Source organism: Balaenoptera musculus, chromosome 20 (genome assembly GCF_009873245.2).
Source record: "Balaenoptera musculus isolate JJ_BM4_2016_0621 chromosome 20, mBalMus1.pri.v3, whole genome shotgun sequence".
In the NCBI taxonomy this organism is placed as follows: domain Eukaryota; kingdom Metazoa; phylum Chordata; class Mammalia; order Artiodactyla; family Balaenopteridae; genus Balaenoptera; species Balaenoptera musculus.
In genome coordinates, this window is record NC_045804.1 from 51791162 (window position 1) to 51807540 (window position 16379).

A 16379-nucleotide genomic window follows, 5' to 3' on the forward strand; every position below is an offset into this window, starting at 1 on the left:
GTGAAGTTATTTACAAAACAGAAATAGACCCACAGACATAGAAAACAAACTTATGGTTACCAAAAGGGAAGGTGGGGGAGGGATAAATCAGGAGTTTGGGATTAATACATACACACTACTATATATATAACAGATAACCAACAAGGACCTACTGTATAGCGCAGGGAACTCTACTCCATATTTTATAATAACCTGTAGGGGTAAGAATCTCAAAAAGATATATATATATATGTATGTATAACTGAATCACTTTGCTGTACACCTGAAACTGACACAACATTGTAAGTCAATTATACCTCAATTTTTAAAAAAAGAAAAAAAAAAAAAGTAAAAGGACCAGCAAGACTCCGCTGCAGGCTTTCTCCCTCTCGGTTCTCTGCCCCACCATGTGTTTGCTCTGCTCGCTTTCCTCTCCCTCTGGCTCCCCTACTGCCTGCTTCCACTCACACTAGCTCAGCCACAGCCCCCCAGGTCCACCTCACGGCATCCTTCATTGCCGACTTTCAAGTCCCACCTTCCAGGAACCTTCTACTGTCCCTGACTCCCTTCTCTTATACATCTAATCCCTTCCTCCAAACTAGATGGTTCCCATCAACATTTAAACATCCTCTGGGCTCACCCACTGAAATCACCAAACCTTCTCTTAACACGTCCTCTTCCAGTGACTGCCTTCCTTCCCTTCACAACCAACTTCTTTAAAACGTGTCCATATTCTGCTCTCCTTCACCCCACACTCAGTTCTTACTCATTTCATTCTGGCTTCTACCACCATCACTCCACTGACATAATCTTGCCTGGGGTACCAGTGACATCCTGGTGGTCCGCATCCTCCTCTTACACGACCGCTCAATCACATGAGACACCGTTGGCCAGTCCCTTCGTGGACTCAGCCGTTTTTTCCCCTCCCTCTGGTTGCTGCAGCTCAGCCTCCTTCCCAGGCTCTCCCCCTCTCTCGGGCTGGTGGGATTTCCGAAGCCCAGGCCCCCAGGGCCCCCTGGTCCACTCTGTATTCTCACTGGGCAGGTCATTCATGTTACTTATTTCGGCTCTTCTGTTACTATATATACATCTATGACTCCTGGGATAATCACTATCTATTCTCCTCTCCTTCCAAAAGTATGTTAGGACACCCCCATCCCCCTGGGACATGGTCATGAACATGAGCAGAAGTGACACATGTCCCTTCAGGGCAGAAGCTTTAAGGGTCAGTATGCAATTCGCTACGTCTCCTTTCTCTGCCTTAATCACAGTGGAAGCTTCTGTTGAGACAGAAGCTTCATCAGCCTGGTCCCTGAGTGTCTGTGACAAGCACAGTCTTCCTTATGACCCATTCTGGACATGTGGCCTACTAAGAAATAAGTCTTGTTAATTATGGTGCTGAGATCTGGGTTCAATCTGCTTATAATGTCTTTGTTGTTTTGGTATCAGGGTACTGCTGACCTCATAAAATGAAGTGGGAAAGGTTTCCCCCCCATCTATTTTCTGAAAATGTGTGTATTGGTGCTATTTCTTCCTTAAATGTTTGATAGAATTCACTGGTTAAAGTATCTGGGCTTGAAGTTTGTTTGGAGGGAAGGGTTTTGATAATGAATTCTAATTCTTTAATAGATAAAACTCCTTGGATTCTCAATTTCACCTTGTGTCAATTTTGGTAAGCTGCGATTTGTCAAGCAATTTGTCCATTTCATCTATGTTGTCAAATTGATTGGCATAAAGTTGTTTATAATATTTTATTATTCTTTTAATTGTCTTATTATTTTTATTATTCTTTTTTAATGTCTGCAGGCTCTGTGGTGATATCTCCTTTTTTATTCCTTGTACTCAACTTATTCTCCTCCTTTCCCTGTCTCTTTGATCAGTCTAGCTACGAATTTACCAATTTTGTTTATATTTCCAATGGACCGACTTTTGGCTTTGTTAATTTTCTGTTTGTATGTTTTCTATGTCGCAGATATTTGCTCGTCTCACTATTATTTCCTTCCTTCTCCTTACTTTGGGTTTACTTGGCTCTTCTTGTTCTAGCTTATTGAAATGGAGTATTAGATCATTGATTTTATATCTTTCTTCTTTTCTAATAAGCTTAATATTTTCCTTTAAGCACTCCTTTAGCTGTATACTACAAGTTTTGATAGATTATATTTTCATTGATCATTCAGCTCAAAATATTTAATTTCTAATTTTCCTTGTGTTAAAAACAAGACCGCAGGGCAGCTCAGCTTGGTGGAAGCTCTGCCCGCCTGGGGGAGTGGCCCAGCTGTGGCGTCTCTGCTGTGCTGCCATTGGCTACAAGCTACTTGGGGAGGGAGTGGCCTTGGTGTGAACACCTGAAGGTGCGGGAGCTGTCAGCCAACCAGCTTCCTCGGAAGAGGGTCTCTTGAAGGGACATGTGAGTGGTGCCCCTCACGGCCACACATGCCTTCCTAAACTAGGTCACGCTCCCGTGATACCTATTGTCACAGAACGATGTTCCTTTTGGAGAACTCACTTCGGTTGTAACTACACCCCTCGGGGCCTTTGTGTGTGTGTAAGGTCTGTCTCTCCTGGAGAACAGGGACATTGAACTTGTTCACCACTGCGTCTCCCACGCACAGCAGCGTGCTCAGGAAGTGCTCGTTAGAGATGCGGAAGAATGAACAGGTGACTAGTAACTCACTCAGGCTCTCAGGATCCCCTGGCAGCAGCCGGGCCACCTGGGAGCTGTTGCTGACCCCGTGAAATCAGGTATGTCGGCGAGGGGAGTTGTGTGGTACTAATCCGCATGGAACAATGGATACTTCTAGAACCGGCATCTCTGGATCAACACAAATCTCTGCGAAACTTTCTTGTAAAGGGGATGACACTCCTTCCCCTGACTTTCTCCAGAGACAGTTACAGATGTGAGGAGCAGCAGACAAGTCTGTGACTCCCCCCCCCACCCAGTGAACTGTCCCCAGGAAACAGCTAAGGGTCCCCATACCAGAGGCTTTAATACACCCGTAACACGCCCCCTGTCTCGTCTCCTTCCCCAGAAAGCTGCCCTTTGCTCTGTTTTTTCTGAGGGGTTTCAGCTGGAACAAAGGCAGCCTCTCAGGGCCCGTAACGTGGGATGAAAATATAGCCTCATGTTAGGAACACGGCTGTAGGTTCAGATCCCAACCGTCCAGCTGCAGGACTCCGGGCAGATCATTTCACCTCTCTGAGCCTCATATTCCCATCTGTGAAATGGAACTAGCAAAAGGGCAGAAACAGAGGCTCTTCTGAAGGATAAGCAGAATGTCTGTAGTGGTGGCTGTGAGTTCAAGGCTCTGAGAAACCCTGCGGTAAAGAAATCCAGCTTTCCCGAAACTTATTGGACAACAGGTTGGCAAAGCCCAAGCCCGCATGGGATCCCGGTGTTCCATGGAAAGCAATTCGAGAAACACTGCTCTGGAGAACTTAGCTTTTATCTTTAGAATGCTGTGGACCTTCTGAACTATCACAGATGAGATCCAGCTGGCCACGGCCTCCTGCAGAATCGTTCTGAGTTGAGTTGTAGGGGCGGTTATGACTGCATTTCAGCGAGGGATGCTGGCACTCTCCAGTGCCCTTCTGGGGTGGTGCTCTGCGGGGAGGTAGTGGGTGACACTGTATGACACTCCTCTCTTTAATGCTAAAAGGACGCTTTCTCCAGTAAGAACTGGTCGTGGTCATAGAGGCATGGCATGTTTTACAGCGGGATGCACCCTAAGGTTAGAGGCCCACTTATTCCACTCTTCGTTTTATAGATGGGAAAACAGGCTTGGCTAGAAAGTCAAGTGACTTGCCCAAGGACATACGAAGTAAGGGGCAGAGCCCAGAGCTCAGAACCAGCCGTTAGGCTCCAAGGGAGATGACGTCTCCTTCGTTAGAACTGGGCATGCGAAGGACCACTCGGTGGGGACTGAGAGGTCCCTCAGCTCTTGGCTCCTTCTCCCAAAGTGAATTTATAGAAGGAGCTGAGAGGAGGGATTATGGCTGAAGGTCAGGGGTTAATAGGCCTGAGTCCAGATGGCAAGCAGATGGGCCCAGGCACAAACGAAGGCCTGCTTCCTCCCCTTTCTGGTGGTTCCAGGGATGAGAAGTTAGGGAAGGAACTTGCAACAGATGGAAGGGAGACCAGAGGAATTTGGAATGGGCCCAAGGGGCCCGGCTCTCATAAACGAGGGGCAAATATTTTCTGCTCGGAGAGAACATTATTTGCAAGGGAAGAGCAGAGACAGTGTCCTACCCGGATAGACTGGTGGGCTCTGGCTTCCCTTTCTTGGCCGTGACCGATCATACCAACTCACGTTTCTAAGACAACTGGAGAACCAAATAGGAACAACATTCATGGTGATAAGAGACGGCTGTGGCGGGCTGGGCTGAGCCAGACAAGTTGAGCTCAAAGACCAGAAGTTTTGAGGCCAGTTCTAAATTTAGCGTCCAATTTTTGAGGAAGCCAAAATGAGCTCTCCCTGCATGAAGTATGTCAGAAGAAAAGATACAAATCCCAGGGAGCAACGAGCACAGAGGGGGCGGGGAGGCCCCTTTCAGCCAGAGATGCTCAGAATGAGATCAACCAGGCTCTCTTTAAAAAAAAAAACAAACCTCAGTGTCTTTGAAAACTAAGAGCTTTGAAAGAACTGCATATCGTGTCCCCTCTTCCTTCTTCCCTGCTGCTTTCTTAAAGATGTACTACTCAGAAAGACCCTCGAAGCAACTCAGGGTGTGGGTGGAGATGGCAATTCAAGCCTCTGTTTCCCCGTCCACACCAGCCCCCATCGGTCCCCCCAGTGGACCAGGCCTCGCTCCCCATGAGTGGGCTCCTGGCCCTGGGAAGAGGGCGGGTTCCCCACCAGGGCGGGCTCTTTCTGTTGGTTCAAGCCAAGTCATCTCCTCATTGGACAATTCAAGGCATTGACACCACGCGTCGCTGATGCCAACGTGCCCTACAGAGAAGTCACCGGAGCCCCTACTTTTCTGGCCCCCACCACGAACACTCCCATTGTGCTCTAATGGACGAGGGGTCCAAAGACCTAGACCCCATCCCAGGCCACACCCTCCTCTTATTCTTTTGCCCACAGACCTCTTACCTTCCGCCTCTGCCGTTTGCTTTGCTAGGAGATCCTGGAGCGTTAACCCCTCAGAGCCAGTCTCCTCACCTGTAAAATGTCAAGATGCCAAGCTGTGTCAGATGCACCCCTGTGGGGTTTCCTGCCTTCAGACCCAGCCCTCTGCTCCCACGTGTGCTCTCCGGGTCAGGTCTTCATCACCGGCGGGAGACTCCTCCCTTATCCGCTGCCTGCACTCATCCCGCACATGGCTATGCAGGGCCGGCTTAGTCTCCCTAATGATCAAGTCACTCTCCTGCTCCAGACCTTTCCATAGCTGCCCACTGCCTACAGAGTCAAGTCCAAATAGTTCAGCCTGGTGTTCAAGGTCAGCCATGGTCTGGCCCCAGCCTACGTTTTTTGGCTTCATTCTTTTATTTACTTATTTTTTAACATGTATCATCATAACCATTTTATTTTTTAATAAATTTATTTATTTATTTATTTTGGCTGCGTTGGGTCTTCGTTGCTGTGTGCAGGCTTTCTCTGGTTATGGAGAGCGGGGGCTACTCTTTGTTGTGGTGCACGGGCCTCATCGTGGTGGCTTCTCTTGTTGAGGAGCACGGGCTCCAGGCGCGTGGGCTTCAGTAGTTGCAGCACACGGGCTCAGTAGTTGTGGCTCACGGGCTTAGTTGCTCTGCGGCAAGTGGGATCTTCCAGGACCAGGGCTCGAACCTGTGTCCCCTGCATTGGCAGGCGGATTCTTAACCACTGCGCCACCAGGGAAGTCCTTCATTCTTTTATTTAAAAAAAAATTTTTTTTATTGACGCATAGTTGATTTACAATGTTGTGTTAGTTTTAGGTGTACAGCAAAGTGATTCAGAATATATATATTCTTTTTCAGATTCTTTTCCCTTATATTCAATACAAAATATTGACTATAACTCCCCATGCTATATAGTAGGTCCTTGTTGGTTATCTATTTTATATACAGCAGTGTGTATATGTTAATCCCAACCTCCTAGTTTATCCCTCCCCACTCCTTTCCCCTTTGGTAACCCTAAATTTGTTGTCTCTTTTTTTTTGGTTTCATTTTGTTTTGGCTGAGAGGCTTGCAGGAATCTTAGTTTTCCTGCAGGCCCACAGCAGTGAAAATGTGGAGTCCTAACCACTGGAAGGCCAGGGAATTCCCCATAAGTTTGTCTTCTATGTCTGTGATCTATTTCTGCTTTGTATATAAGTTCATTTGTATCATTTTTTTAGTTCCACAGATAAGTGATATCATATGATATTTGTCTTTGACTTACTTCACTTAGTATGGTAATCTCTATCCATCCATGTTGCTGCAAATGGCATTATTTCATTCTTTTTTATGGCTGAGGAATATTCCACTTTACACACACACACACACACACACACACACACACACACACACACGGCTTCAGTTTTTTTTTTTATCAGCCGTGCTGCGAGGCTTGCAGGATCTTAGTTCCCCAACCACGGATTGAACTCGGGCCATGGAAGTGAAAGTGCTGAGTCCTAACCACTGGACCGCCAGGGAATTCCCTATATGGCTTCATTCTTGTCCACCTACTTCTTCCAGCAAACAGAGCAATGACTCTCCAGGTTTTCATGACTCTGGGCCCTCGCTCACAGCATCATTTTATCTGAGATGTCCTCCATATTTCTGCATGTCTGACCTTTACCCTACTGACCCCCACAGCCTAACTGTTAGCTGTATGACCACACGCAAGTTATTTAAACCCCGTGTCTGCATGAGACTGTTTCCAAAGACAGCCACAGCGATCCCTTCCATCCTGCGTGCCCTTTGCATTGTGACTTCGCCACTCCCCCATGTCAGTTTCCCTTCCACTTGAACCTGGGCTGGCTCTGTGACATTTGTGGACCAGCTGAACGCGGTGGCCATGGTGCAATGTCACTTGCCACTTCTGTGTTTGCACTCTGGGAAGAAGAGCAAAGAAGCCCCGGCCACCCTGTTGGAGAGAGGGGTCATGTACAGGACAACTAGACTGCCCCAGCTGACGGGCAGCCTGACACTCCAGCCAAGCGACAAGGCCATCTGGATCCTCCAGCCACAGCCGCAAGCCCGGCTAACACTGTGGAGCAGAGAGGAGCGAGCTTTCCCTGCTGAGCCCTGCCTGAATTCCTGCCCCACCGGCTCGTGACGCAAGAAAACGACGGCTGTTTTAAACCACTACATTTGGGGTGGATTGCTCTGCAGCCACAGATAAGTGATAAGTCTCCTCACTGACAAAATGGGGATATTAATGTTTTCCTGCCTCACAGAAGGGCCAGGAGGATTAAACAAGTCCATCTATGTAAAGCACTTAGTGTCAGCACATTGTAAGCACTCAACAAACGACGGCTCCCCAGAACCTGAAATTACACTGTTTACTTTTGTCCTACTCATCCCCAAACCCTTCCCCCAGTAGTGCCTGGCATACAGTGGGTACCCAGTAAACACAGATGAATGTCAAATGCCCCCTCCTTCATAAGCCTTCCCTGATGTTCTCCACCTGAAGGACATTACTCTCCCTCCCCTGGGCCCCCCTGCACTTCCCAAACTGTAAATTTCATTCAGCCCTGAGCTCTGGCTGGTGGTCTCCCTTGCAGACTGTGAGCACCTCAAAGGCAATGACCTTGCCCATAATACATGGGCAATAAATGTTTGCTGAATGAATGAATGAATGAAGCACGGGAACAATGCCACCTGCCTTATTAGCCTCACCAGGCTTATTGTGATTTATAAAGAGATGAGTAAAGAAGGACTCAGGCACCTCTGTGCTTCCTCCAGAGGAGAGAGTCTAGCTGCAATTCTGCTGCTTCTGTCTTCTAGTCTCATGTGTGAACTTTAACCTTTACGGCAGGAGAGAATCCAACATAGGCCCCCTGGAGGAAGTCTCCCTATTTCCTGCCCTGAGAGCTGGCTGCCCTCGTAGGTGTGGAAGTACAGGGTGTGATGTCACAGACCTGGGAAGGAACTGATAACCTCCCAAGTCCATTCCCATTGTTGACGGATGCCTGGGGTTCCACTTCTAGATGGAAAAGAGCTGATTCCTAGGCCATAATTCAATCAGATATCAGTTTAATATCTCTAACATTTGCATGGTCCAAAGAGACAACAGAATATGAAAGAATGCAGGATTCCATCTGGTTTGAAGCTCTTTAGCTTTAGATAAAAAATGGTTTGACTAATCTTAAAAGCCAAAGGTGCAAAATCAGGCAGTAGAGTTTCCTGGTAGGGGTATAACATGTCATTTAAATCTAGATGTCCTAGGCCATGTGGCACCTCCTTTGAATTATGGGGTCACTGACACAGCAATGACAGGGCAGAGAAGATGTTCTGTCATCTCAGAAGAGTCGAGAAGGCAACCCTCAAAACGATGTGAAATTATTATAGTTTCCTTGGTGAGTGGGCATATTTATAGATTTAAAATTAAGTATAGAAAGTTTAAGGGAACCCAAATCATGATAATGTTTTTATGTAAAAGAATCTGTGCACATTTGATATTTACGTATTTATAGCTCAATAGGACTTGGCCTACTTAGAGTAAAAATCTTGACTTTCCAATGGAAAATCAGTAGGAATGGAATTGATTCAGATTTATAATTTTAAACTGAAAACTTGAACTTAGAGTATGGGAACATTTAAGAGAACTCAAAGTTCAACATATTTATAAGTTTAATTTATTGGAAGAATAATTTAAATTTAAATACTTGGAAAGGTTCTGTTTGTTAAGTCAGATCACTAAAGTACATAAAAGGAAACCAAACACAATAAATGTTTAAATGCAATTTAAAATGTTTAAGGGAGTTTTAACTTTGTTAACTGGAATCAAACATTCCACATCTTTATAAAAGTGATTGTGAAAATATGTTGGCCACAAATAAGAGTAAGATTTGTAAGCCGAAGCTTAAGGAAGAACTAGGGTTTGTGAATTGTAACTCCAATAAATCAAACATTAATTTTAAAAGTCAGTGAAACCTCTGAATCATCTTTGTCTAGAAAATGAGATTTATGGTAATATGTGCCTTGTAGGATTGTTGGGAGGCTTAAATGAGACACTGGGTTTGAAGTGTTTGACATCATGACTGGTACATGGTAAGCTTTCAATATGACAGGCCAGCAATTATTAGTATTATTCACTCTTTCTTAAAGGAGAGTATAGCAATGTCCTGAGATAAGAGGGATGTTCTGAGATGCCGGATGTATCCCAGAACACAGGTAATCCGCCACAGAGTCCCTCTCTGGCTAGCAAGGCTCGCCCTCATTTTGCTGACTCCGCCCCAAATGTGGCAGACTTCCCCAGCAGGTGTTCAGTTCCTTATCTTGACACCACCCAATGTCCCCTTCGCCAGTGTCCACGGGAGGCATTTCTCTCAGTTCACTCCTCTGTTCATTCACTCATCCTACAAACATCCACTGATGGATGTACCAGCTCCACTGATGTTTGTGCCAGGCGTCATTCTAGGCAGTGGGGATACTGCTGTGACCACAGATGACAACCCCTGCCCCCCCTGGAGCTGACATTCTAATAGGGGAGATGGATGTTATACAAAGTCAACAAGTAAATTACGCAGTATGTCAGAAGATGGTATGTTTATGGAGAAAAATCTGCAGGGCAACGGAATGGGCGTGCCAGGGGTGGGGACTGCAATTTCAGAATGGGTACCCATGGTAGACCCCACGGAGGAAGAGACATCCGAGCCCTCTGAGCCAAGACTTGAAGGAGGTGAGAGCAAATTCTGCACCCAGGGAACAGCAAGTGCAAAAGGCCGTGATGTGGGAGGAATGTGGAGGAGGCTGGTAAGGCTGGAGAGGAGTGAGCAAGGGGGAGGGTAGGAGATGAGGTCAGAGAGATGACAGGGGTGGGCGGAGCTGATCACGGAGGGCCTCGTGGCCTTGGTAAGGATTTGGCTTTTACTCTGTATGAAGTGGGGGGCCATTGGGATATACTGGACAATTGGAGAAATGTATGAACTGTATATTAGAAATCATTTAATCAATATTCAAATTTACAGATGTGATAATTCCTAATAAATCAAAATAAAATTCTTGGGTGTCACTGTTCTTCAAAGAAACTTGCTAAAATATTTAGAGCTGAAGGGTCATGATGTTTGCAACTTATTTTCAAACGATTAGGCAAAAAAGAAAAAACCCTAGCTATTTGTAATAGTTATCTATTACTGAGTGATGTTACCTCAAATTTAGGGGCATAAAACAATAATATCACACACATTCTATTCATTTTTCACTTCTTTACTGTCTTATAAAGTATATTAATTCAGTCACTAATGTTAGTTGGGCTCCAATCACGTTCAAGCTGCTATGCTCAGAACTATAGAGATCCAAAGATCAACATAGGTCCTTCCATTAAAGAATATATACTTCATTCACTTTATTCACCCAACAAACACTTAATGAGCACCTCCTATGTAGCAGGCACTAACTAGGCAATGAAGACACATCTCTAAATAAGACAGAAACTATGCCAGCTCTCATGGAGCTTATAGTGAAGTTATTTAAACAATGAGCAAATAAGAAAATTAAGCAGTAATTATTTTTTTTTGGCCACGCCCTGCAGCTTGTGTGATCTTAGTTCCCTGACCAGGGATCAAACCCGTGCTCTTGGCAGTGAAAGCACGGAGTCCTAACCACTGGACTGCCAGGGAATTCCCAAGTAGTAATTAATTTAAAATTACATAAAAAATACAATGGGCTTATATATTTGAGAGTGACTGAGTGGCTACTTTAGATTAGGGTATCAGCCAAGAAAGGGCTGAGAAAGTGAGGTGAAAAAACCCCAACCAAAAAAAACCCAATAATATCATTACCTCACATGATTTCTGAGGGTCAAAAATCTGGGAGCAGCTTCACTGGGTGATTCTGGCTCTGGGTCTATCATGAAGTACAGTCAAGCTACTGACCAGGGCTGCAGGCATCTGATGGCTTATCTGAGGTAGGAGGATCCACTTCCAAGATCCACCCTCATGGCTGTTGGTGGGAGGCCTCAGTTCTTCACCAGGTGGAGGGCTCCGTAGGGCTGCGTGAGTGTCCTCATGGCATGGCGGTTGGCTTCCCCCAGACTGAATGCACCCAGAGAGAGAGAGAAAGGAGGAAGCCACAGTGCTTTTTCTGACCTGGTCTTAGAGGTCATACACCTTCACTTCTGCCATGTTCTTTTCTTCAGAAGAGAGTTGCTCAGTCCAGCCCACGCTCAAAGGGAGGGGAAGTCACTCCACCTCTCAGAAGAGCAGAGTATCAAAGAATACTCTTTGTAAATGTTATACTCGATCTGTTGTAATAGTTAGTCTTATCAATATATTTAACTCTGCTGGGAGCTCCCATAGACGAGAGGTAGTACATAGACCTTCCTCTAACTGGTCCTCAACTCTCTGTAATTAGGGGGCTGACAGGAGCCTGAGAAAGCATTCTCTGGGAGGAGAGAAGACGGGGCAAAAATTCAGTGTGCGAACAGCCCTTAACCTCTCCGTTCATCACATCTGCTGTGCCTCAGGAAGGAAAAGGCTACGAGGAGTTACCTCCAAGTTTCCTGTGATTCCTTCTCAAGGATGGCTTGGGTAGTGCGGTTAGGTGGGCATCCGTGGTCTTCAGCATCCCTTCTCTGATGCCTTACATGTCACACTGGGTTTTGCGGGCATTCAATAAATATTTGATGATGATGATGATGTCGAAGATTCTCACCCATTTGCTCTTCGTTTATACAGCTGCATCTTGCCACCTGTCTGTGTATTCACTTCTGATGCGTGTTGGTTAGTTAAGGATCACAATTCTGATGAGACACTTGGCATCGGTTCCCAACCACCGGGCTTCTCATGAGCAGAGTGAAGCAGAATGATGGCTTGTGGATTCATTCAACCACTAGAATTGATAATGACTAGGGTTCTTGGCCTTCCCCAAGCAATAGAAATTGACTAGAGGCCAGACAAGAAATTCAGGCAAGGCTTTACAGGGCCCCTGCTGCGGCCTGGGGAAGCTAGAACCAACAACAGGTTCCCCTGCTTGCTCCGCTCCCTGAGTGGAGGGGGGCGAGCTTGTTCCTTATATGGGGTGAGGGTAGGGGTGTGTCCAGGGGTCAGGCCAAAGCAGTGGCTTAGGTGTTTTGCCCACCCCTTAGGTGGTGGTGTGTGCAGGGGGCATGCGAAGTACCTTGATTTTGCTCCTGACCCCCTGCTTTTGCTCCAGGCTCTTCAAAAGTGGCAGCTGGGTTTTTTGGTCTCTTTGTATCTTTTGTCCATAATTTTGCCCCAACTGTGCATGCATGCAGTTATTTTTAGTCCCATATAGTTTCTTTATATTTGGTTGCTGGAGGAGAAGTGTGTCCAGGTGCAAGCATTGCAGCACTGCAGCAAAGCGTCCCAGGTCCCAGGACTGTCTCAGAATCACAATGATAGGAAATCGTTAAACTTCCCATGCCTCAGGTTCTGTACTAAATGACGTACATATATTAATTGATTTAATCCTCAAAGCAACCCTAGGAGCTGCTATGGTCTCCATTTTACAAGTGAAGAAACAGAGGCACAGAAAGATTAAGAAACATGCCTAAGGTGACAGAGTACAGAGTCTTGATTCCAAGAGTCTGCGTTTAAAAGCACTATGCTGGATTGCCTCATCAAAACTGCACAACTCATCTTTAATGTTTTAGGATCTCTAAATGCAAGCAGGAGGTGGTACTTAAATATACATAAAAAATTCAGAGTAAGACCTGGGGAACTAGAAAGCCCAAAGAATGCTCAGCAGGCAGGAACCTAGGAAATACCAAGGCCCAAGTTTTCAAACTGGATTCTGAAGAGTCCCAGGCTTCCTGGGGTGTCCCCGGTTCTGCTGGCAGGAGGGAGGGAGATCTGGGGACCCTCACCACCCCAATTCAACCACAGCACACCACTTGGATATGTTCCACACACACTGTTCCTCTGCGTAGGTCCACGTTTGCATGGACCACTGCAGCAGCTCCAAACTGGCCGGGAAATTTGTGAAAGGCTTTGAAATAGGCAAAAATATTACTATGTTTCCTTTCAGTGTTGTCTCTAGAGGACCCTTCCAGAGTTATCTGATTCTAGAGGGGTTTGACCTTTCTGTTCTTTTTTCTTTTCCAGTTTGCAACTCTATAGAGACAGGAAACTTACAGAGGTGATGCGAATGATTTCTGCTCATAGAAATTCAAATGAATTTTGTACAGGGAAGATGCAATTGACTTCTGCCCTGTGGCGGAGATCATTTTTACATCTATTAGCAACTTAACTTCAGCATACCAGATTGTCTCTCTGGAACATGTTCTTTGGCTTCTCCTTTGAACTGGGTTTTATGTCACACTCGTTCACTCCACTGATGAGCTCGGCAAAATCTTTAAGACGTGTCCATTTTCTATTTATATGGCAGTTATAATTCTACCTAAAAAAATATCCTTTAGCAAGGTGGTCTCCCTGCAGGCACTCTGGCCTCCCGCCTCTCTGGCACCCTATTAACCATTCTCCAACACAGTAGCCAAAGCCATGTCTTCCAAGGGCAAATGTCACCATGTTCCTCCCTGGCTCAACCCTGACATGCTGTGTAGCCTGCTGACAGCGGTGCAGGTCTGGCTTCTGCTAAGACAACCGCGTGCCGTCTCCCCAAGTCGGGCACCTTGCCTTGCATCAAAGAGTGGGACAGCCCCCAAGGAAGGATCTCCCCTCAGGGGGCCTTGCGCCCACCTGATTAAGCCCAGGTTTCAGTGGCAGCACTCAGAGACTTACCTTCCTAGAGCAGGACAGAGAGGGTTTTGAGTTTTGTTCTGCTTTTCAGATTTAAAGATCTACTCCCTTTCTCTCCCCGCAAACCTCATCCCCCAGCTCCTGGGGTGGGGATGGGCCACACTGGCTTTCTAAGCTTGTCACTGGAAAACAAAAACCAAATAAACTTCTACTCAGAGCCCAACCTTTGGCCTCTTATCCTTTGCTTTTTTTCTTTAGTAAAGTCCCCTAGGGCTCTTCAGTTCCCTTAGAATAAAACACGAGCTCCCTGGAAAGGCCCACCCAAGAGGCCCTGCGTGCTCTAGCCCATCTCCTCCCCTCATTCTCTCTGCTCCAGTGACGTTGGCCTTCTGCCCCATCTCTTCCAGACCCAGAGGCCTCCTGTTTTGTGTTAGGACAGCCTTACCCTCCCTCCTTCTCCTTCTCCTCCCCCTCCTCCTCACCATTGTCTGGCTAAGGAAAACACCTATTCATCGCATAAGTCTCTCCATAAACATTACACAGCTTCCTCAGAAAGACTTGGTTGGTTCCCCGCCTCCATCCCCTTATAGGATCTCAGCACCCAGCATTTCCTGACAGCCTTGCAGTGATAATTATTTAGTTATTTATAACTATTGGTTTAATATCTCTCGTTCCCAAAAGACCGTAAGCTCCAGGATTCAGGAACCATATCAATTGTTTGCTATGTGCTTGGCACATAGGAGGCACCCAATTATACCACTATTTGTTGACTGACAGAGGGTGCTGACGCCCAGGCGTGAGGGTGGCGGATGGGAAGGGTGGGTGGGAAGGGCAAGGGCACACGTGGGGGTGCGTATACGTGATTCATGGGCGGGGCTGGATGGCTGCCTGCTCTCTAATTCATGCTTCAGCCTCCTTCCCTTGAGCCCAGGCAGCCTGTAATTGGATATTACAGTCATCAATCGTGAACCATTGCTTCATCAAATCCTGCTTTTCCATCTGACTTCCCTGCCAGCTGGCCTTCCTTTTTGCTAACCTGCCATTAATCCCTGAAATGAAAGTGCTCCCAGAGTATTTCAAAATGCAGTAGTTCCAGACAGTTTAGCAGTTTCTCAGAAGGTTAAACAGAGTTACCACATGAACCAACAATTCCACTCCTAAATATATATATATATATATATATATATATACACGTATATACCTAAGAGAAACAAACACCTACATCTACAGAAAACCTTGTATAAGAATGTTCATAGCAGCCTTATTCATAATAGCCAAAAGGTAGAAAAAACCCAAATGTCCATCAACTGATGACTGGATTTATAAAATGTGGTAAATCCATACAATGGAATATTATTCAACCATTAAAAAAAGCAATGATGTTCTGTTACATGCTACAACATGGATGAACGTTGAAGACATGCTAAGTGAACGAAGCCACACAAAAGACAACATATTGTATGATTCTATTTATAAGAAATGTCCAGGGACTTCCCTGGTGGCACAGCGGTTAAGAATCCGCCTGCCAATGCAGGGGACATGGGTTCCATCCCTGGTCCAGGAAGATCCCACATGCCATGGAGCAACTGAGCCTATGCGCCACAACTACTGAACCTGCACTCCAGAGCCCGTGAGCCACAACTACTGAACCTGCGTGCCACAACTACTGAAGCCCATGTGCCTAGAGCCGTGCTCCTCAACAAGAGAAGCCACCACGATGAGAAGCCCGCGCACCACAACAAAAAGGTAGTCCCCGCTCGCCACAACTAGAGAAAGCCCGCATGCAGCAACGACGACTGAACACAGCCAAAAAAAAAAAAAAAATAAAAATTAGAATTAAAATAAAAAATTTTAAAAATTAAAAAAAAAAAAGAAATGTCCGGAATAAGCAAATCCAGAGAAACAGAAAGTAGATTAGTGGTTGGGTACGGCTGGGGGTTTGGGAGGAAACAGGAATGACTACTAATGGGTATGAGTTTCTTTTTTGGGGGGGTGATGAAAATGTTCTCATATTGATTATGTTGATTGCATGACTCTGTCAATATACTATAAACCCCTGAACTGCACATTTTAAATTAGTAAATTGTATGGTATATGAACTATATCTCAATAAGGCTGTTAATTTAAAAAAAGAAAGAAAGAAAGGCAGTAGTTCCTAACCTCATTGGGTTAAGATCCTTGGGAGAATCTACTGAAAGACATGGACTTCCTCCTGCCCCCACCCCACCCCCTCACTCATGAAAAATCCATATGTGCATGTATATAAAAGTTTCATAAAACATCAGAAGACTCCCAGACTGGCTAAAGCCCATTTATTGCCTCCCTGGACGGGTAACAGCTCCAGGAGAACCCTGTCTTGATGAAACTATCACGAGTAAATGTTAGGTCAGCTGCACATCTGGAAGGTTCCTTTCCATCCACGCCTCATCTTGGCCTTGGACCACCCTTGTCACACTCCCTCCTAGCCTTCTCCTCCTCTTCCTCTTCAAGCGGTCTTGACATCTTTTTTTTTCAATTGAGGTATAATTGACATACAACATTGTATTAGTTCCAGGTGTGCCACATAATGATTTGATATTTGTATATACTGCAAAATCATCACAATGCATCTAGGTAAC